Below are 24,282 nucleotides of genomic sequence, written 5' to 3'. Positions count from 1 at the left end.
AGCCTATAAATTCTGTTATGGCAATACCAAGGTTTTCATTTTCTTTTAAGATACAATTACTTAATTATAGCTTTAAGACAATGGAAATAAAAGAATTATCATTTTTATAAGTCTAAAGAATATTGCAAATAGAGTTTATTTTTCTTGACAAATCAATATTCCAACTGCTTTTAAAATGACTTGACAGAAGAAAGGCTTTCCACTAATCTCACCATTTTAACACATATATTATTTCCAGTTTTGTGCATTCCCTTCTAATTCTTATGCATAAGCAAGCAAACTCATATCATTCTGATCAAAGAACACAATTTTTAAAAGGCTAAGGACATTATGCTTTTCTCACTATGGGTCTGAAACCCTTTAACCTGGATATAATATATCTGAAAGTAAATAATTCCTCTCAACCGTGAACTCAATACTTAACCAAAAAGGAAACAAAAGATGTCTCATTTCCAGTAGATTTATTAGTCAGTTTCAGACAGTGAAAACAGAGAAAGAAGTAAGAAAGACATATTTTACAGACGGTGATGATAAATAATTCAAATGAAATCCTCTTCAGAGTCTTTTCTTCTCAACCATTCTACTTAAGTACATTTTAATCAGATACTGGTACCTACTATTGAATTAAAGACCACAAAATCATTTTTTCCTTGAAGTTTATTTGCATCACACAGTGGCCAAACAGGAAAATAAATTAAAATTCTGAAAAATGATAATAATCAATTAGCACATATACATACATGGATTGGAACGCTAGAAATTTAAATTATGTCGATAATTTCTTTTTTAAATTTTAAGGCATTTTCCTATGGTCTACTAACAAGTTTTTGGTTATTTTCATCATTTTATTTTATCTTATTTATCTGTAATAATAGTTTATTTTCACTGAGTTAGGAATAGGTTTGGCTAGAGTAATTATGTTCAATAATGTTATTTCTAAAAGCTGGGTGTTTTAGACTGACAAAATCCTGAATTAGAAATTCTCATATGTGTATATAATGGAAAGACTATGGAGCATACTACTGTTTTCGTTTAGGTATGTGAGAAGACTCGTTTCTCTTTGAATCTGGTGTTTTCCTAATTGTTCATTATCAAATGAAAAAGAGACAAAATAACTACATTAAAGCCATCAATAATTTAGAGAGTTCTTAAGAAAAGTGTCCATCATATTATAATCATCCATGTCTAAAAAGAAAACTATAAAAAATTTTACAAATTATTTCATCTCTTTTTGGATTTTCATTTGCTTTTGGTATATCCATATGGTTGTACTAGTTCAGTGGCTAATACAAATCAGTATGATCTGCATTTGAACAAATTGCTAACGTTCCTACCATGAGAGTTCCATGAGCCCTATAGTGACCATGAAGGGTTTGGGCCTGAGAAATGCTTGCTTTTATGTTAGGGGTCTGGGAAACACATGTCAGCGTTTTGCTCCTAGCCTTCCCTGTTAGTTTCTTGCATTCCCGTTTCTCCCCATTGGCTTTAATTTTTCTGACTTTGGTGTTGCTACATGATCTTGACCATCTTAATTCTTGATGGGGCCTTTATTTAGTAGTTTTACCTTTCCATTTTTGACCCTGAATTGGTACCAACTCAACCAGTAATCACTGTTCAGAGAAAAAAGCTGCAACCCCTCCCTCTAGCAGATTTCTTCTTTAAATTGTCCGTAAATCTATTTGCTTCATTGGATAATAAATGGTTTAAAATCTACTTGTATCCCTGAAGCTTGTATCAATGACTCTCTGGCCCAGCTGAAAATGACTCTCTGGTTCACCACAATAAATCCATTAAGCAGGCATATTTCAGGTCACAAGGTTCTGATAAAGTGAGTCCATGATGAAAATGTAATTAGACCTGAATTGTTCAGACTCCCGAACCATCCATAAATATGAAAGAGCTGCTTTTCACAGCTCCCTGTCCTCTACCTTTCCATATTAAAATTGACAACTGCTATACAATCTGCAAATGAAAGAACCTATATTTGATAACATTTATTCTTTGGGGCTTTGAGAGAAAAAAAGGACTCCATTAAGCAGCATTTTTGGTTTGGCACTTACATAGGCTAGTTTGATTCTTATTTCCATGTCACTCTTCATAATCTCATCTCAACCTTGACTTGGGAATTACTAAAGGAATCAAACTACAAGGCTGTTATTCCTCTCATATGTTATTGTAGAAATAGTGGTTGACAGTACTGGTATCAGTCGAGCTAACTCATGATTTATTTGCCTCCTGTGGAAAGCAGTAATGCAATAAAACCTTAGTAATAAAGATACTGCTGCATTTTATTCTGTTGTAGCTATTTAGTCATTGCTTGTGTTTTCCCTATAAGTTCTCTGCCTACACTTCCCTGTTTTCTTCATGACAAGACCATTTTACAACCATTTATTGTATGTATGCCTCTACTAGTTAGATGACAGAGTCTCATCCAATGATAAGAAAGACAAAAGACATGGGTAAAATCCACAGAATAAATGAAATCACTGTTGCACAATATAAATGAATTGTGTTCATTGAGTGTTAGTGAGCTGGTAGGTAGGAGGAACACAGAGGAAGTCGCAACGTGAAATAATCCAATGAAAAACTGACATCCCAGTCATTTTTGTGGCTGAGTAGTATTCCATTGTGTATATATACATTTTCTTTACTCATTTATCTGCTGATGGACATCCAGGCTATTTCCATATCTTAGCTGTTGTGAATAGGGATGCAATAAACATGGGGGTGCAGGTATCCCTTTGATATACTAATTTCCTTTTATTTGGATAAATACCCAGTAAAAGAATTGCTGGATAGTATGATAGTTCCATTTTTAGTTTTTAAAGAAACCTCCATACTGTTTTTCATCATGGCTGTACTAATTTACATCCCCATCAGCCGTTATAAGGAATCATTTTCCTCTGCATCCTCACCAGCATTTGCTATTTTTTGTCTTTTTGACAATAGCCATTCTCATTCAACATGGATGAGCCTGGAGGACATTATGTTAAACAAAGTTGAGTCAGGCACAGAAAGATAAATATTACATGTTCTCACTTATATACAAAAGTTAAGAAAGAAATTTTGAGCTCATGGAAGTAGAGAGAATTGTGGATATCAGAGGCTGGGAAAGGCATGAAGAAAGGAGGACAGGGAGAGGTTGGTTCACAGCAAGTTACCGCTTGGTTGGAGGAATGAGTTCTGTCTGGTGTTCTGCAGTACTACAGCACAAATATGGTAATATGGTTAACTATAATTTATTGTATATTTTCAAAAAGCTAGAAAAGGGGATTTTGAATGTTCACAATACGAATAAATGGTAATTGGTTGAGGTGATAAATATGCTAATTACCCTGATTTGCTCATTATTCCTTGTTTACATGTATCCAAATATTACTCCATATCCCCCAAATACATATAATTATTACATGTCAACTGAAAATAAAAGGAAAAACAAAACTGACATAGCAAACTACCAGCACAGGTGGTAGGAAAGCAAACCATGGAGGCTGGCTTTGGAGAATGGACTTGTATTTAGATTGAGCCATGACAACATTGCAGGGTAACCTGGACTCTCAGAACACGGTGTCAAGATAGGATTTTAGGCATGAAATAAAATAAGAAAAAATGTCACGTCGAAGGCTGATTATAAAAATAGACACCATTATTTCTGCCTTCCTGTATCCATGCTGTGTTCAGTGTGAGTCTTCACTTCTCTCATTGAGAAATGGAGCATTTTTTTCCATCTATTAAATCTGTGCTCGCCTCATGGCTTGTGGCTTGCTTCAGCCAACAGAGTATCACCGAAGTGATATCGGGCTGGTTCCAAGCCTAAACATCAAAAGAGCTTGCCTGCTTCCTCCTGCTCTCTTCAAGCCCTTCCTGCTGCCAGGTGAACAAGCTCAAGGAAGTTTGCTGGAGAGCAAGGGACTCTGTGGGACAAGAGTAGTCATACTTTCTGAAGCTGTCCAGCCCATCCTTAGCTGATCACATATCCATGACTAAATCTAACCAAGACCAGCAGGACTTCTTATTCCAAATTGCCAATCGATAGAACTGTATCCTTAATAAATGATACTGATTTGGGCCACTAAATGTGGAGAATGTTTATTACGTGTCAATAGCCAACAGCTACAACTCCATTTACTGGAATAGGGGTTGTTCAGAATTTAGATTTGGTATTAGAAGGCTAGATCCTGACCACTGGAAGAAGAGTCCATTCAATGTCAGCTAGGAAACCAAATTAATACGGAATGATAAGATTTTAGTTCAGTAGTCCATTTATTTTTCCAGAGTATCAGGCTAGTCCAAGAACTTAGAATGGGCTTAACAGCCATAGCTCTAGACTCCAGAGTGTGGAAGAAATTATGGAGATTACTACTTTAAGAAGTATTTTGAGAAAACCAAGTCAAATTAAACGATCTTTATTTATTAAACATTATGTACTAATAAGGAAAGGTGATGAAAAAGAAGTCAAATGGTGGTTCTTTTCTTCAAGATTTTAAATACTAGGTAAGGATTTTGGTAATCAAAGATTGTTATAAAACAAAAGATAAAAAGTGTTGGCAAGAATATGAAAAAATTGGAATTCTTTTAAATAGTTGTTGGGAATGTAAAATTGTTATAGCCACTATGGAAAATGCTGTGGAGGTTCCTAAAAAAAACTGAACAATAGAATTACCATAAGATCTAACAATCCAACTTTTGGATACATAATCAGAGTGAAATCAGGATCTAGAAGAGGTATCTACAATTCCCATGTTTATTGAAGCATTATTCACAATAGCCAAAATGTAAAAACAACTTAAATGACCGTTGACATATGAATGAATAAAGAGAATGTTGTATGTACATACAATGGAATATTATTGAACCTTAAAAATAAGGAAATCCTGTCATATGCAGCAACATGCATGAACCTGAAGGATGTTTTGCTAAGAAAATAAGCCAGGCACACAAAGATAAATATTGCATAATTTCAATTACATGAGATATCTAAAATAGTAAAACTCATAGAAACAGACAACAGAAGAAAAAGGGTTACCAGGGCCTGCGGACGGGATAAATGGGACGTTGCTGTTTGATGCATGTGTAGTTTCAGTTATGCAGGATGTGTAAATTCTAGCAATATCTGCAGCATAGCATTGTCCCTATAGTTGACAATGCTGTATTGTGAACTTAAAAATTTTGTTAAGAGGATGGATTTCCTGTTAAGTGCACTTACCAAAAAAAAAAAAAAAAGCAGATCAATGTAAACACATAAGATTTTCAGCTCCTTTTTCCCACATTGACATAGATTTATAGCCAGCCCTCTTCATCCATTGGTTCTGCCTTTGTGGATTCAGCCAATTGGGGATCAAAAAATATTAGGAAAAAAACAATAATAATAACATTACAACAATGAAAAATAATACAAATATAGTATAGCTGTTTACATAACATTTATATTGTATTAGGTATTATATTAATCTGTTCTCACACTGCTATAAAGAAATACCTGAGACTGAGTACTTTATGAAGAAAAGAGGTTTAATTGGCTCACCATTCTGCAGGCTGCACAGGAAACATGGCTGGGGAGGCCTCAGGAAACAAAATCATGGTGGAAGGTGAATGGGAAGCAAGCATGCCTTACATGGGCAGAACAGGAGGAAGAGAGAGGGGAGGGTCCACACACTTTCAAACAACCAGATCTTATGAAAACCCACTCACTATCATGAGAACAGCAACAGAGGGTAATCTGCCCCCATGATCTAATCACCTCCCACTAGGTCCCACCTCCAGCATTGGGGATTAAATTTCAACATGAGATTTGAGTGAGAGGACAAATCCAAACCATATTAGATGTTATAAGTAATCTAGAGATAATTTAAAGTGTATAGGAAAGGTTATTTAACCTTTGCATAGTATTTGCATATAACCTTTGGATATAAGTTTATATCCATTTTATATCAGGGACTTGAGCATCCTTGGACTTTGATAACTTTGGAGATCCTAGAACCAATTCCCCATGGATACAAAGGGACAACTGTGTAAGAGTTAAAAGTTGGACCTACTTCAGCATAAAATTTCAGAACAGAAAATAATCATAAATATTATGTAGTACAATTCTGTTATTTTGTAAATGTCAAAAACAGCTCTGCTGAAGTCCTATAAATATTACACAGCAGAATTTCCTCTAACATTTACTTATTTCTCTTCATCTGGTATTTTGTCTCTATAATCTAATGAGTTTTTTCAAAAGTTAAATTAGTAGAGAATATTTGCCTCTAGGCCAAAGTAAAAACAGATATGGATTTACAAAAATTACCTACCTTAAAATGTCTTCCCTTTCTTCCTCAGGCACTATCATTATTGCTATTCTGATAGCATATTCCGTTGCTAAGATATTTTTCTCTTACAATATTTTTAAGATCCTCATTATTGCCTAATTAGTAAGGAAACCATGACTTAGGTTAGTCTTGGGAAGAATGAACTAGGTAGAAATGGCATCACAATTTTTATTTTCAACCTAAAGAAGAGAAAGCTAATAGAGCAATTTATAATGTTCCTCCAGATCCTGAAGAGTTCACACATCAGCATTGGGAACCACTGATTTCCTGTTTTATATGTGTGTACAGAACACAGTCTTAGGCATAATGAGTACATGAAAAATAAAGGATTCACTCCATGCTCTCTGGTAACTTGCAAGTGAGTTAGCTATGAAATAAAGAAATAAACACAGGGAAAAAGTTTTATTATGGCATGTGTATATGAAAAAAAAGTTGTAATACAACATGCATATTTCTATATGGATAGTCTAAAATGCTTTATACAAACAAAAAAATGCAATAAGATTTCAAAGAACATGTGATTGATAACGCCAACAGTTCTGCTAGAAAAGAATAGAATTAAGCTTCAAGAACAGGGAATAATTATGATGAAGGAATGAGAAATAGAATGCCGTTCCAGGTGAAGGGAAAAGTGCATGCAAAATTTCATCTGTCATTGCTGAATATTCAATGAGACAATAGGGATATCTGCTTGATTAAAATAGCATAAGAAATTGAGTCAAATTAGCAATAACAAACAAGATTATGAGACTATTTCTATGCCAGCATGAAGATGAGAACATTAGTCTATAAACAAACCTAACTTGTAGTCAGTAAACAAACTTAACCTGACCAAATGAATACTTTAAATCAAATTAATGCAGTCATTGACAAACTAATCCTTTCTCACCGCTTTTAACACACCTCAAGCTTCACTGATAGTTCAGCCACTAACTCTGATAAATGATGGCATTGTTCGTACTACCCTCATCAAATCTAATCAGTCTAGGTATACTAACCCCATAGGAGAGTCATGATTCTAAAGGTAATGGGCATATAGTGTCTGTAGTCTAGCCATTGCATTGCCCAGGGTGGACCATTATACTTGCCACAAGAGGGAGACTATCCTTATTTCCAAAAGGCCCCTGGTAAAATAGCCTTAATTTGGCTAAATTCTCATCTTTGTCAGCCTAGCAAAGCAGGGATCTCATTCTAGACATTTTGAATCTTTCATTGGCACTTTTATATATTACACTAATCAGTTCTTTTTTCTTTATGTTTTAGTACGTAGCATGGCTATGGAACAAAGGAGAGACTCACAAACTGTTGAAAGAATAAATTAATGAATGAATTCTGTTAATGAGTTTTCATAAAGTAGCTCTGAGTAGTAACAGTGGATCAAACTTGGGCTTCTTGATGCAGGCGTGGTGTAGATTACTACTTCTGTATTGTCCGGGGAACTCAGCACATTCCTGCATAGATGATAGGAGCTCATCTGATACTTGTCAAGTAAATATGCTCAGTGATCATGGAATGTTAAAATGAAAGGAACATGCGATTCTGGTCTTTTCCTTAAAAGTTTCAAAAATAATATTACACACAGGAGCATTGTTCCACATCTAATTTATCTGAGTAAATCCCTATATACTACATCAATACTGAACACATTATCTGGTTTATCACAGATATTTATCTTCTAACAATCTTTGTCTTGACTCTTAGAGACTCTCTGCATTAACTCATAAAAGTATAGACACAACTTGCTGGAAAAATGCAGTTTTTTATTATAGGAAAGCCAAAGAAGCCCAGTATTTTGTTTATTGTTGGCTATCCCCTCTAACAATCTCTTTACTCTGTGCTCTGCACTGCTTATTGCTCTCTCTAGAATCATGATTCAAATGTTCTAGGTGATTTAAAGTCACTAGTAACTCTCAGTCTCTGAGACTGCTTGGGGCAGCCATCATCGTGTCACATTATGACTTAATATTACGTCCTACAGACCTGAAGCCCCAGCCTACAACAAGTAACAATGGCATGCTGGGTTCACTATTCACTTGGCTGTTAATATTGATTTGATCTGAGAAGAGCTTTCAAATGATACAAACAAAGCCTTTCCTGGGAGCCCTTCATGTCTGAATTATCACCACTGCTTACTTTCTGTCAGATTTTTGAAGGCCATCTAGCAAGTATGATCTTAGACTGAGGGGCAGTACAGTAAATACGGTGGCTCAAGAGTTAGACTGTTGTTACAACTTGACTGCAAATTATACCAGTTGTGTGATCTTGAGCAAATTCTTCAAACTTTCATTTATTTTTCTCGATAATAGGCACAATAATAACACCAGGCAAACAGAGTTCTGGTGAAGACCAAATCAAGTGTCTTATATATATTAAGCATTAACTAAATGTCAGCCACTTCTGTGTGTATAATCTAATCTTCAGTTAGAATTATTATGGCTTTAAAGTCAAAGAGGGCCAGATATGGTGGCTCACACCTGCAATCCCAGTAGGAGTTCTAGCCTCCCAAAGGAGGCCAAAAAGGAATAGTTTGAGACAAGGAGTTTAAGACCAGCCTGGGCTCAACAAAGTGAGACCCCATCTCTACAAGAATTTTTAAAAGTAGCTGAGCATGGTAGCATATACTGTAGTCCCAGCTACTCAAGAGACTGGAGTGGGAGTGTTCCTTGAGCCAAGAAGGTCAAGGCTGCAATGAGTAATGATGGCACCACTGCACTCTAGCCAGGGTGACAGAGCAAGACCCTGTCTCTAAAATGAATAAATAAATAAATTAATTAATAATAAAGTCAGAGAGATCCAGGTTAGAATCCTGTTGCTACTTTCAAACTTTATGAGCATCTGTTTTTGCCCTGATAAGCAAAGTCAAAAGTCAGTGCACACTGACTTTGCATAATGTTACCACCTCTAAATTAGTGTCGCATACATTACATGGTGCTAGTACAGTGAATGTTTTAGCTAGGCCACTGGGTGTACAAGTAGTGGATATTTATATTCAGCATCTATTCAGGTTGATCACTGCCTATCTTGTACTGATTATTTCATAATTTGAATATCATACCGGGGTATTAGTATCAAAGTACACGTTTGTTGCTTTTGTTGTCATATAGTTAGAAACAGATATTCAAGAAATTTTCGAGAAAGTAAAACAATATTCCCATCTACGGGAAACTTCAGAAGCTGCAACAATTCTAAGAACCAGCTTTTATCCCTCAAAACACACATGGATTCTGTCAAGGGAGTACCCATATCTCCTTGACACTACCTACTTATCAGGCTGCCCCATATTTTTTCATTCTCTTTTAATTTCCTTTTCTGGCCAGGGGTATTTTCTGTTCCCTCTTTTTCCCTTGTGCTCTTTTCTTTCTATTAATTGTTCTAATTTCTTTATGTTTTTGAGTTCAAATTCTTCAGAAGATCAGATCTGCCAACTTCATATTTTTAGACACTGCTACTCTGTAGATAGCTCATATTTTATTATATGTTCACCACAGCTCTGTAGCCTAGACCAGGAAATGGCTGCATTACAAGGTACAAAACATGCTCCCCGCCCCCCGCCCCCTGACCAGCTCCCGACACGAGGAAGATGAGCAGAGCAGTTTCCTCTAAAATCTGCTTGGCTGGGGCAAGCTTGATGATATCTGTAGGTAAAAGGTAAGGTGCAAGAATGCCACAACTCTCATTTGTTTGACGTTTCACTATTTTATTTATGGAATCAGTTCTGTTGAATAGAAGGATTGCTCATTATTTTTGAGGCTTGGGTATTGGAACTTAGAAAATAAATTGAATTGGGCACTGCGTAAATGGTCCAGTCAAAGGAAGTGTCTATTTTGGCCACTTCATTTAAAACACTGTTAAATTTAATTAAAGACAACATTGGTCCAAGAATATACCTTCTAAGACACAGCAGTATAGTATCAATTCTGTTCATGGTGTGTTGAATAAAACAAAATAGATTAAATACACAAACAAATAATGTAATATACAATTAGTTGCCACAGTTTTGAGCTGCATATGTATATTTCCTGATAAAGAATGTTTTCAACTGTACAGAAAGAGTTAGCTGTAGTTTTGTAGCATGTTTACAAAATGATTTCTCTTTGACTATTGAAAAAAAAAGCTGCTATTGGCCAGGCACGGTGGCTCACACCTGTAATCCCAGCACTTTGGGAGGCCAAGGCGGGTGGATCACCTGAGGTCAGGAGTTCGAGACCAGCCTGGCCAACATGGCGAAACCCTGTCTCTACTAAAAATACAAAATTAGCTGGGTATGGTGACTTATGCTGTAGTTCCAGCTACTAGGGAAGCTGAGGCATGAGAATCGCTTGAATCCGGGAGGCGGAGGTTGCGGTGAACCGAAATTGTGCCATTGAACTCCAGCCTGGGCGACAGAGCAAGACTCTGTCCAAAAAAAAAAAAAAGAAAGAGGAAAAGAAGAAAAAAGAAATGCTCCTTAGCCATATGCTAAAACACTGTGAAAAAAAATTAGTAGTTTTTAATACTTAACAATGGATGCTAACAAAGAAATATTGCTTAAACCATGGAAAGGTTGAGAATAAATTATTTCATTCCTGTTTAGTTCTTTGGGCAAGGCATACTATTTTGTTAACAATTTACCTCTTCATCTTTCTTAGCTTTGAATAAACTCCAGTCCCCAAGAAAGAATGAGAATCACCAGAATATGAAACTTCCCTGTTTGACTTCCCAACATTCATCAGTGCACCAAGATAGCCTCTTCCTGTGAGGTTAACGAATGAATAAATAACTCCATATTTTTCAAATCTGTGAAGTTAATAATATGTAGATTTTTTTTGCATATTTAAAAAACTACAACTAAATCTTAATGCCCCTGAAGCAGATGGAAGAAAATAATAGGCTTCCATTAACTGTGTCAAATTGTGTAGGTCTTGGCCATCACCGGTCCTGTTGTGATGAATTTATTTTGCCCTTGGATATAATTTAATTTTCAATTATTCTAATTATGGTACTTCAGAACATCAATATTTGAGATGAGCTTCTCTAGTGTCAAGGACTGATTCTAGTTGTGTAAACCCTGAATATCTGAGACAGGTCTCAATTATTTTAGAAAGTTTATTTTGCCAAGGTTGAGTATGTGTGCCTGTAACACAGCCTCAGGAGGTCCTGATGACATGTGCTCAAGGTTGTCAGAGCACAGCTTGACTTTATACATTTTAGAGAGACATGAGACATCAACCGACATATGTAAGATGAACATTGCTTCCATCTGGAAAGGCGGGACAACTTCAAACGAGGAGGGGGCTTCCAGGTCGTAGGTAGATAAAAGACAAATGGTTGCATTCTTCTGAGTTTCTGATTAGCCTTTCCAAAGGAGGCAATCAGAGTGAGCAGAGGGGTGACTCCGAACAAAACGGGAGGCTGGTTTTCCCTAAGCAGTTCCCAGCTTAACTTTTTCCTTTAGCTGAGGGATTTGGGGGCCCCAAGATTTATTTTTCTTTCACAGTTGTATCAGACTCCACAGGCAGCCTTGGAAACCATCACAGTTGAGGGTAGGTAACACCCATGTATTGCATAGTTTTGTGCTCCACACTCTTATCTACAAAATTATGAATCTTATTACATATATTAATTTTGAGAAAAACTAAAAATAAAATAAAGTAGTTTCAAACTAGTATTGCTTTTACATCTTAAAAATAAAGTTTTATGTACTCTCCTTACCTCATCATAAATAGCTTGCCTTATTTAATATGCACTTGGCATTTTATCTGTTTTATTTCCATTTTGGGATATGTTAATTTTTTAATTTGTTACCTAAACAAAAAATAATACACAAATTATTCTTAGTCTTTACATATGTACTCGTTGAAAGATGAGATATATAAGTGCTGGTAAGTGCTTCAAGTGAGGAAGACATCTGGCCTATGTCGTGGGGATCGCATAATCACTGTGGTGACAGTTTCAGAGAGTAGCGTGTGTAGGGGTTTGAGGAGTTAGCAAAGATGAGAAGCATGAAGCACAGCCAAAAGGTTTTTTTCAGACACGAGATATATCTGAAGTTTGAAATAGAGTGAAGACCCATAAATGGGGAAGAAGTGAGGATTCTAAGTGTCTGAGCAGAAAATTTAGCATAATTTGTTGAGGATTTGGATAGTGTGCCAAAAGACAGATAAAGATTGCAGATAGCTGCAAGATCCTAGCCTCAGGGGATCTGAAGCCGTAAGCATTAAGCATTTAGTCCTGCACCTTTGTGTGTGTGTTACAGGATATGACAAATGATTAAAAAAAAAAAAGAAAAAAGAAAAAAAAAAACACCCTAGATAAATTCTTAGTTCTGTCCTGTCTGGTGTCTAGTGCTAGGAGATCAAAGGAGAAGATTGTGAGTTGAGCTTGACTTTGAAGCCAATAGGACTTGTACAGTGTGACAAATATACCATGAGGGGAGTCCCGGTTGAGTCATACTTGTTGATGATCCCTATTCCTTGAGCATGAACAGAACCTGAGACTTGCTTCTAACCCATGGAATATGGCAAAAATGATGGAATGTCACTCCGTTGAGGTTTAAGTTATATATACATATAGTAGATATAGATATATATAGATGATACAGATGCACATATAGATACAGATATAAATATCGACATAGATATAGATATATGACTGTGGGCAGACAAGGACGATATGAGAAACCCTGCCTTGCTGGCCCTGAAGAAGTGAGCTGTCATGCTGTGAGGTGGGCTACAAAGGGGCCACATGATAGGGGACTATGGGAACCTGCAGGAGCTAAGAGTGGCTCCCAGCTAACAACCGGCAAGAAAGCAGAGCCTCAGCTCTGCAGCTGCAAGTAACTGAATTCTGCCAACTCTCATGTGAGCTTGGAACAGGACCCTGAGCTCCAAAAAGAAACGCCACCCAACTGACCCCTTGATTGTAGCCTTGTAAGACCTTGATCAAAGGACTCAGCTAAGCCATGTCTGGACTTCTGACCCATGAAAACTGTGAGATCATAAATGTGTGTTGTTGTAAGCCACTACATGTGTAGTAATTCACTATGTAGCAATAGAAAAATAATAAGATGGCTAGAGAAAAAGATGAGTATATTCTGGATACTCTAGATGTGTAGAACCACATGAGCTAAAGTATAGAGAATAAGACTGACATTCTTATTTGGACTTCTGCTCTGTGGTTCCATACATCTAGAGTATCCAGAATACACTCATCTTTAATAATCCATATTGTATATTGATCCATATATTGAATGCTCTGTTGCCCAGGCTGGAGTGCAGTGGCACAATTTCGGTTCACTGCAACCTCCACCTCCGGGGTTCAAGCCATTCTCCTGTTTCAGACTCCCAAGTAGCTGTCATTACAGGCACCATGCCTGGCTGATTTTTGTATTTTTGGTAGAGACAGGGTTTTGCCAGGCTGATCTCGAACTCCTGACTTCAAGTGACTCTCCCACCTCAGCCTCCCAAAGTGCTGGGATTACAAGCATGAGCCACCGCACCCGGCCTTTGAATAAGTATTTCCTGAGTGCCTACTATGTGTTAAAACTTGACCAGGAAACCAATGGGGGAACTGAAATTAGGAGAGCTTAAGTAACGTGCACAAGTTTACAAAAAACAATTATAGAAGAAGACAAGAATGCTGCAGGGGAAAATGGAGTCATGTTTGTGTGACACCCCAACCAGTAGGGTCTCTGAGTAAGTACTTAATCTTTATCTTCGAATACATCTTGTTCTTCTTGTTTTCTTTGCACTGTAGTTTAAATTGTGTGTTAAGTCATCCTGAAAGCACTTATTTTACTTGTGTCCAGGGATGCTTTAGGATAATATAGGGGTAATCAACTGAAATTATCTTTCTAAAACAGAAGTATCCTTTTTCTCTACTGAGTTTCCCAGAGTGTACAAAAGAACACTGAACACTGAAAAAGAAAATGAATCCTAAAGAAAAATAGATGCAGGAGCTGAATCACTGTTTTGATTTATAATAGAAACATCTAAGTCTATAAAATACTGAGAACTTTGAACTTTGATCTCACTAAATTTAAGCTGTTAAATTGTTATGCTTTTCTGGGAATTCCTGCAAACTTCCCTGTATTACAATTGCTGCATCTGAAATTTTGTCCACTTGTAATTTTTTATTTTTTTTCTATCATGTTGGAAGTAGAAAAGATATTTGTTCAATGCAATATTTTAACAAATGAAGGTATATTTGGAAATAAAATAAAACCTCTTCTGCAGTGGATCCTGCTGATGCTCTACTAAATCTCCTCCAATCCCCTTTTCTCCTTGACTGCATCCTTCTCCTGGCTTGTGTTTGCTTTTGTTTCTCTGTTGCACCTGCATTTCTCTTAGGAAGCCTGCCTCAACTGCTGGAATCCCTTTACTACCTACTGCAGCATTCTTAGGGGTTTCCTTCCTGCCCAGCTTGGCCCCTTTCTCCAGCAGAGGCTCTTAGTCAAAGAATACTTGCAAGTCCAACTTCCTTGCATGGAGGTGACCAACTCTGAGATTAATTTATGCTCTCAAGGTCCCCTGCAGGAATAGACAGGAAAACTCTGGGAAGACATCACCTGAAACCACACCCTTGTTGAGTTTCTTCCACTTTTCTCTTTTCTGCTTCCCTGTGTCTTAGTGGTTCCCTTTGGGGGCGCTTCTGGAATAAACAGTTTCTGTAATAAATCCCAACCTCAGTCTGCTTCTAGGGAATCAACCTAAGACAGACACCTTCTTACCTGTTTGCTGAAGTATAATCTTGGTTATCAATCCAGAACTGCCAAAGTATTTGATACAAAATGAGATATTTCAAAATGCACAGGTGTCCTAGATTTTTGTCATTTTAATGACTTTTTCTGGATAGTAAAAGTAGCTTGTATTAATTGTTGAGTTTAGAAAATGTACAAAATGAAGTAAATTACATTATGTATAGTTTCTATTTATACCTTGGTAAATTTTTCCAAAAACTACCCCTACCCCTACCTCCAATCAAGACTACATCTTTGAGTATATATGCAAATTTTGTCTAATTAAAATTATGACTCTAATTAACATATAGAATTACATTCTACTTTGTTGTATACAGGTGGTTTAGTTATTTAATTTTTTTTAATAAATGTCAAACCCTTTCACACTGTAAATTATTTTTAAAAGAACAAAAACAATGAAAGAAACAAAGTCAGGGTTAGAGCAGAAATTTCGCGTCTCCATTTTCATTTCTCAAACATAACCACTTTACAAGATTGGTACAGATTGTTCTAGATTTTATACACATACAAGAAGACATTTACACACATATACACACAGACATTCATAAAAATGTACTTATACAATGCACGTTTTTACTCTTATTTATAATGAAACTTTTTTATACTACATATGTATTTCTTACAATTAGCTTTCTTCAATCTAGGAAATTGATGAACTCTCCACAGTAGAGCTTGGAGATTGGCCTCAATTTTTGTAAGTAATACGTGAATGCTGTTTTTCCTGATAAACAAGACTTCACTTTCTTTCTTATGCACGTCTGTATGCATAGGTAGGGACATTTCTTCTATGTGCTAAAATCCTAGAAAGGCACCTAATGATTAGTAAGAAATGTTTAAATCAATATATACTGAGCACATTTAGAAAATATTAGCCTCTCCTGAATGTAAATCCTTAATTTCTCACAAATACCCCCTCCCCAATATCCCTCCTTCTTTCTCAAAATGTCTTGGTATAAATGGGTATGTGTGGCTTATCCATCCTCTATCAAAATGTTAGTAGTTAATACCAAATTGCCCCATATTAGTACAAGTTGTACTAATATATAGTCCAGTCAACATTTTATATGACCAGGTATTTTATTAGCCTTTATACTTACAAATAATTCTCCTGTCTGTCTTTAATTTTAAGTTGTTTATTGTGTTACTTGCCATAGACAAATTTAACTTTTTTTCATTAAACAATTCCAATATTTAATTTCTTTATTACTTCTGATTTTTATTTTATTTCTGGAGAGGTACACATTCTCCAAATTAACATTTATTTTCATCTAGTATTTTAAGATGTTTTTTCTACCTTCTGGTCATGTATTTATTTGGAATAAATGTGTGTCAAATGAGTACATTATGTTAGGGAAGATATGCCAGGTAAGAATCAAATACTGTTTTTCACCACTAATTAGTAACCTGTTGTAGCTATCCACTCCAATGAATGGTCCATCCACTACCTGTTGATTTTGAAATGTAACTTTTTCACATAAGGATATTCATATATGAATATAAATAGATGAACAGATAGATAGATAGATGTGATGACTATATGGATACCTAACTGTTTATATCCATCTATTCATGTATGTGCATTTTGGGGCTCTACTGTTTCACTGATCCATCATTTTCACTTCAGAACTATACTGATATAATTGCTGTAGCTTCATGGCACGTTTCCACATGTAGTAGAGCAAGATCTCAGTCATTATTCTGCTATTTCAAGGATGTTAAACTAACCTCATGTAAGAAAAACCTTCCTCTTTCTCTTGCTTTATGAAGATCTCTTGACAACATCTATATTTTCTACCTTGATAATTTCCTTCTAAAAGAAAAATACATTTGGATATGTTTTGTAAATTCCAGTAGTCATACAAATGTAAATGTGCATGCCTTGTAGGTAGTAGTGTCTCTCCTATAATTCTCACTCATCTTAGGTACAGGAGGGAAAAATGTCACTTTTAACTATTGCCTGTAACTATTTGCCTTCTACAACCTCATTTTCAGGTTATTCACAGAACTTGGGGATAGGTAGTTAAAAAAATAAAACTTAACCCAATAACTAGTCAAGGACTTTTAAAAATGGTTTAGATTTTTAAAATATAATTTCCTACTCTCTCTCAGAGATTGCTCTACCTCAAATATCTCTGCTTATCTGCTAAAGATGGTATCTGGGTAGAAGGGGAGTAGGTGTTTATACTTCTTCTTGTGATTCCTCCCTTACCCTGACCTCCAAAGCAATGTCCTTTGGCCACCCTGGGGCAGTTAGCCCTGCTGGCATTTAGGACTGTGGTCAGCATTGTTTTTGTTTTTTTTTTTCTTTTTTTAGACAAGGTCTCACTATGCATCCCAGGCTGGCCTTGAACTGCTGTGCTCAAGCAATCCTCCTGCTTTGGCCTCCCAAAGTGCTGGGATTACAGGTTTGAGTCACTATGCCCAGCCATGGTCAGCATCTTTTGTCTGGGTGTAGTCAAGGCCATGTAATACTTTTTCACTTTCTCAGCTTTATTTGAGCTCTTGCTGGTGCTATACACCCTCTGATTGTCTGACTGGGAATTTAGCTCATAGCCCTTGGAGCAGAACCCCTAAGGGAAGCCTCTCTGCCCACTATGCCAACCAAGTGTTTAGCTGCTTTGGGTATGCCTTTGCCTCATCAGACCCAAGGGCAACCAAGGAAACTAAATCTCTGCCTGACCTCTGCTTTCATGTGACTGCCCTCCCTCTGAGTGTGAGTGCAACCTACACGGAAGCCTCCTTCCAGATGAATAAATGGGTGGCAAGGCAAGAGTCACTCTCTTCCATGATTTCATAAACTGTCAAATGTGCTTCTCCAAGCAGGACAGCCATGTTTGTTTCCTTCATGAGCTTCTCTTCCCTGATCTTCTCTTCTTTGTACCACCCTAGTGGGTAGATAAAATTATTTGTTTTCTTTTTACTGCCCTCCTATTTTATGCTCCTTCTACTTTATCTCACCCATCTTTAATGGGTAACAGCAATATCTCCCTGAATATTATTTAAATTGTATATTACGTGAATGGCAGCCCCTGGAGAAAACCATTGCACACAATGTAGATGATGCCTCCTGTAACTGTGCAACTTGGAAATCTTGATCTCCTCAATACAATGAGGGAATTTAACAATGAGTCCAACTGCATCAGTTAAAAGAAAAGAAAGAATAATTTAGCCAGTGTCTTAGAAGGACAATAGCCTGGTTTTCAAGACTATTGTCCTACTGAATTCTGAATGTCAATATCATAGTGTCTTCCTTCTGGCAAAAAAAAAAAAAAAAAAAAGAGAGAGAGAGAGAGAAAAGATGAGGAATAAGATGAAAGCCAGGTGCTATAAAATGTCTAAGAGGAAACATTAAGCTACATTTATGCTTTATCCTTTTATCTTTAGTCACCTTCTCCCCTTTTTGCATCCTTTCTCATAGCTACTGATGTTAACCACAAATAAAGACAGTATCTGACTAATTAAGATCAATTCACATTTCTGCAGCCAGGAGAGGTTAAGGAGTGGCAGAAAAGGAAGTGAAGTTCTTTGAAAGTTACTGAATAACAGACATTGTGCTTATAACTTTCCATATTTTAGCTTGGTTAACATTTGTAAGATTCATCTCTGTTTCACAGATGAAGAAACTGAGGCTCAGAAGAGTTTAGAAATTCTTCCAGATCATACATTACTAAGTAGCAAAGACAGACTTGAAACCCCACTATGAGGAAGTGCAAAGCTATTATTCCTTATTCTAAGAACTTTGTACTACCAAAACAGTTTTAAAAGGTGGCCCTTGGCTTGTTAAAGGGTTATGTGAATTAATCAGAGGTGCCTATGGGATAAATGTCACGCTGCTCTATGGTGCAATGTCAGTAAGCTTTTGGCCATTTCAGCACCTGTGGGCTTTGCCATCATAATTTCAAAGTTAGGCATAAAAGTAAGTCACACTCTGTTTTACAAGAATATATTTCTGCTGTTTTTTTAACTGTATTTTGCTGCTGCCAAATAACCATACCTTCTCCTCATCTCCTTCTCATCGTATGTACGTAATACCATTGTTGAAATTCCGTGATGTTCATGCTCTCATTTTTGAAAAATTTAACCTTGGTCTAGACATCAGTTATTTCCAGGAAAAATGTGACATGCATTTTAGGAATACCTAGATAGATTTAGGGATGATGTATTGCACATTCACCCTCATTTACTATTCAGCTTTGCTTGCTATTTAATTCTCCTGTCACTACCAAATACTTTAGGGGACGAGGACTATGCTATCTTTGTGATCATTTCACATTTTATATCAATCCTCCTGCCCTTATGTATCATGCCTCATGTTTTTATTACATCTTATCAGACCCGATCTTGTCATAGAATGTTTCATTTTCTGCTATAACTAAGATTTACTGTGCCTAAGGGTTCTCAAATTTTAGAGCCTATTTCATTTTAATTTCGTGTCATTTTTTGAAATGAACTCCATAATATATTTGTAGCTTTGACTTGCCTCAAATTGAGGTTTGCAATTAATTTGCTTTTGAAACTGAGCCCACCTTATCTAATACCAAGTAAACGGTTATTTGAACAGAAAATTGGAATATCTTATTTGTGTCCTAAAAGCAAAATCTTTGTTGTCAAAGGGAGAAATAAATCTCAAGTGCCAAAGGAAACAATGTTTTGATGTCAACTGGGGTCGTGTTCCTCAAACACAATAGAAACTCAACTTTTGTTTGAATTAATTCTTTCCAGTTTTCTATAGGACTAGCTTCCTTATTGGTCTCTAAATTCCTCTGAGTCAGAAGAGTGATTCCCCTGAAGTGAGGAACTGATAAAATGACAGTATTTATTGATTTAATAGATATATATTTTAGGTATGTTTTTAAGGCCCTTGTGGAAATAATTGCCAGTGAAGGTGCTGTTTTTAACTAACATAAGAGACATAAGAGTCTCCGGCTTTAAAACAGTGGTGAACTTTAAAAGGAGACAAACCTTGAGGAGAAACCATCATATTCACAATAGACCTTTTCCTTTTTGACCTCAAAACTCTATTTCTAGGAATAATTAGAGAAACACCAAAACATGTACTAAAAAGTAGGATTATTGGGGTCTTATATAGCAACTATACTAGAAACAATGAAAATATCTAATGACAGCAAACTGGTAAAATATGGATTTCCCATAGAAAGCTCTGCAGTCCGTAAAAATTATGAATTTGATGATAGGTAATAATCTGGAAAAAGGTACGCAAAATTCAAGTAAAAATATCCAACTTAAAAAAAAAAGTAAAACTATTAAAAATTTTTAGGCCGAAAGTGATGGTTCATGCCTGTAATCCCAGCACTTCGGGAGGCTAAGGCGGGTGGATCACTTGAGGTCAGGAATCCAAGACCAGTCTGACAAAAATGGTGAAATCTTGTCTCTAAAAATACAAAAATTAGCCAGGTGTGGCAGCGTATGCCTGTAGTCCCAGCTACTCAGGAGGTTGAGGCAGGAGGATCACTTGAACCTGGGAGACAGAGGTTGCTGTGAAACCAGATTGCACCACTGCACTCCAGCCTGGGTGACAGAACAAGACTCAGTTTCAAAAAAAAAAACAAAAACTTTGTTTAACTATATTTAGGATATCAATTTAAAAAATATATATGTATGTAGCCTCCTGACAGATTATTCCTACCCACTGCCCAAATAAAAACCACAGCATTGCAGTAAAGAAAGAGTTTAATTGACATGAGGCTAGCCATGCCATGTGAGAGAAAGTTACTACTCAAATTAATCTCATTGAAGTCTTGTAGGGTAGAGGTTTTTCAAAGGCAGTTTTGGGGTAATGGTGGGGTGGCTAGGAAATGGGTGCTTGCTGCTGACTGGTTGGAGTGGAAATGAAATGATAAAGGGTCTAAGCTGTCCTTTTGTGCACAGTTGCTTCCGGGTGAAGTTACAGGAGCAGTGAAACCATCAGTTGGTGGGTCTAGGTGGATCCATCAGTGTCAGACATATGAAAACCCTGAAAAGATATCTCAAAAGGCCAATCTACAATAGTGATGTTATCTGCAAGACTAACTGAGGAAGGTGCATATCTTGTGACCAGTCTACGTTTTATCAAATTCAGGCTCCTCTCCTCCTGCTACCCTAGTGGCCTCTCATTAATTAGCTTTACAAAGGTAAAGATGGTTGATTTTGGGGGAAGGGCTATCATCATTTAGCCTATAGTCTAAATGTCTTCCAAAGTTAGCTTGGCCTAAGTCCAAGGATAATTAAGGCAGTTTGAAAGCTAAAGGCAAGGAGGGGGTTGGCTAGATCAGATCTCCCTAATGCCTAACTGCCATAATGTTTTTACTTACATAATTCTTGCAAAGGTGGTTTCATGTATTTTAATGCAGAGAAAAAAGAGGAAAAAAATTACCCCATAGTGACAGTAAGGGTGTACAATAGTTGGTGGAATTAAGGGAGAATTTTATATATATTTTATAACATCTTGGTCAATGTAATTTTTTTCTTCATCTTTTTTTAATGAGAAGAGATTTTACTAAAATTAAGGGTGACTCTTTTCACTAGAATAGACTTAATTCTTGGTTAACAACAAAGATAAAAGACAGAAAACAAAAGGTTGTGACCACCAAAGATTCATTATGTTGTACATTTGCTTTCTGTTTAAAATAATATTGGTTTCATCTCCCCGTGAAATCTCTTGGTTTATTTTATTTTATTTTTTCTCACACATCCAATCAGATCTGAACCTCCGTTTCCCCAGAGAGAATCATGTTGTGTTGACCAATCATCTGTATCAGAGAGGAAAAGAATCTGGGACTTTTGAACAGTCATTGTGCAGGCTACAGATGGGTAGTAGCTACATGAAATTCTTCGTCTATTTATGGCAGCTGACACAGGCAGGTTCTTCTTTGTACCTGAGCCACACTACTAATAGTAAAGTGGCATCATCTGTGAACCTAGAGTTTTCAGAGAACTCTTGAAAGCATTATTCTTAATTGCATGTGTCGCATCAAGTGAAATTGACATGAAGAAGAGTATGCACAATTATTGATGCAACTTCCCTCAGCAGTGTTGTGTGTTGTAAGCTGTTAATATTACTTTTCAGATCCAATCTCCCACCCCATGGGGACTCTGCAGTGGCTCCACTGCACCTGCAAGGACTCACAGTCCATCACTGGCAAACCTTCCGTTAACCTCTGTTGAGTTTGACCAGCAAGATACCAATCCTCACTACATTGGTAACTTTAAATGGCATCTGCCAGCCACATTGGCTTCTCAACTGTAGACACAAAGTAGGTAGACATTAAAATTTACACCCTCAGACCACAACTGGGTTGTTAGCTGGCTTGTTATATTTTTCTGATTGCTTCCTGCTTTCGGAGATAACAGATTTATATCTTCTCTGTTATCCTGCTTTGACTCACTTCAGTAGAGAAATAGTCATCTTATTTTACTTCCAACTTCAGTGTCACTTCCTCCACTTCTGCCTCATTGTCCCTTCACCAGATGTGCCAGGGCACCTGCCCACCCTCCTATAATGATGATGGACTTCTCCTTGCAGCTAGGTAAGGGCAACATTAAATACAGTACTCCTATTCCATTTTGCTCATTCATTGACTTTCCTAGTGTCTCATTCTTGTACAACCCATGATGCCTTTTAATCTAATCAACATGAAAAACAGTTCTTGTATTTAAAATTAAATTCCGTGCTAGGCCCCACAACCCCTTTCAACTAATATCTTATTTCATTCTTTTGTTTACAATAAAGTTTTTGAAAATGTCTGTACCTGCTTTCTCTATTTTCTCACCTCACCCCTCCTTTGCTTCCCAATCCCCTCCAGATAATTTTGGCCTTCCCCACTCTACTGAAACCATTTTGACATGGTTAAGGAGTGCAATGTTTTAAGAGAATTGGAAAAAGTATGATGCGGAAACTTTAGTCTTAAATAGAAGTTTATCCGGTGGTCTAGTAGAACGACCCTCTTCTTTTCTTGTCACTGGGATAAGAAAGTCAAGATACTTTAAAATTTATATTTTATTTGACTTAATAAAGGCAAAATAAAAATGAGTAGCTGGTACTCATTTGTTTAATTCCTTGAGTTTGGTGGTTAACAATTCAAAGAGCACAATAGTATACAAAGATTACCAGAATTTAAAGTGTCCTATCACATTGACGATTTATAAGCAGAGATTTCTAGTCTGAACCTTATTAATAATTTGTGCAATTTATTTTTTAACTTTGGAATTGTTTAATTTTAAATTATAGTAATATTCTATTTTATCAAATTTATATATTGCAAATAAGGTGTTTTAATTTTATACAGATTAAGAGATTCTATAAGGTGAGAAATACTTCTTTGATCAAGAAATATTTTCATATACTGTTTTTAGAGTTTTTAGACTTGGTATTGTTTTAAACTTTTTACTTTCTCCTAAATTTTGTGGATATATTTTTAATATTTTATTTAGCGTTAGTATAAAATTTACTACTTCAAGTGTTGAGTATGAGCTTTGTTTTTTCTTTTTCTTTCTTCCTCTTCTTCTTTCTCTTCATCTTCCTTCTCTTCTTTTTCTCCTCCTCTCCTTCTCCTCCTTCTTTTATTAGTGGAGGCAGCCAGGCTTGGAACATCAGCTAGCCTTTGCAGCTTGAGTAGCAGAGGCTGTAGCCAGAGCATGATATGGGAGTCCTGCAGTTATTACTCAAGTTTACTGCTTTTACAGAGTAATGTGGTCTAGTATGACCTTTATCCGAATTTTCCGTAACTCTCTATTCCAAATGTTTTAGAAATTAGCAGCACTGAAGCAATATCGTGAAGCAACCTGGGTGTGTTTGTGTGTGTATTCATACTGAAAGCTTATTTCCCTATTAAATTTTTTTAGATTTTCAAATCCACTTATTGATTTGATTTTTCCAGCAGTATCAAATTGCTTCTTTTAATAATTGACCTGATGCATAAAGATCACGTATTGAGATACCTAGAATAAGTCTCAGAATTAAATTCACATTGTAATTCTTATTAGATATGCAGTCATGGACAAGTCACTGAACATTAATTTCTTTATTAATGTATCTGGGATAATTGTATATTCGTTATATGTTTAAACATGATAACATTCAGCCAGGTGCGTTGGCTCATGCCTGTAATCCCAGCACTTTGGGAGGCCGAGACAGGCGGATCATGAGGTCAGGAGATGGAGACCATCCTAGCTAACATGGTGAAACCCCATCTCTACTAAAAATACAAAAAATTAGCCAGGCATGGTGGCGGGTCC

At 36.4% G+C, this 24,282-nt stretch overlaps 1 long non-coding RNA gene across 2 annotated transcripts in view; it reads right to left on the bottom strand.

Annotated features, from left to right (window-relative positions):
* Positions 1 to 24,282, bottom strand: part of LOC119625867 (uncharacterized) — a 178,941-nt gene that overhangs the window by 103,098 nt on the left and 51,561 nt on the right. The window contains exons 3-4 of one of the 2 annotated variants that reach the window (XR_012090498.1): positions 12,003 to 12,095; positions 6,466 to 6,678 (exon numbers count right to left, since the gene is read on the bottom strand). The exons of the other annotated variant lie outside the window; for it this stretch is intronic. This is a non-coding gene — a long non-coding RNA (uncharacterized lncRNA). Of the gene's footprint in view, positions 1 to 6,465; positions 6,679 to 12,002; positions 12,096 to 24,282 lie in introns of those variants that run through there. 2 annotated transcript variants of the gene reach the window in all.

This window comes from Chlorocebus sabaeus, chromosome 22 (genome assembly GCF_047675955.1).
Source record: "Chlorocebus sabaeus isolate Y175 chromosome 22, mChlSab1.0.hap1, whole genome shotgun sequence".
In the NCBI taxonomy this organism is placed as follows: domain Eukaryota; kingdom Metazoa; phylum Chordata; class Mammalia; order Primates; family Cercopithecidae; genus Chlorocebus; species Chlorocebus sabaeus.
This window is presented reverse-complemented; position numbering and strand designations above follow the sequence as displayed.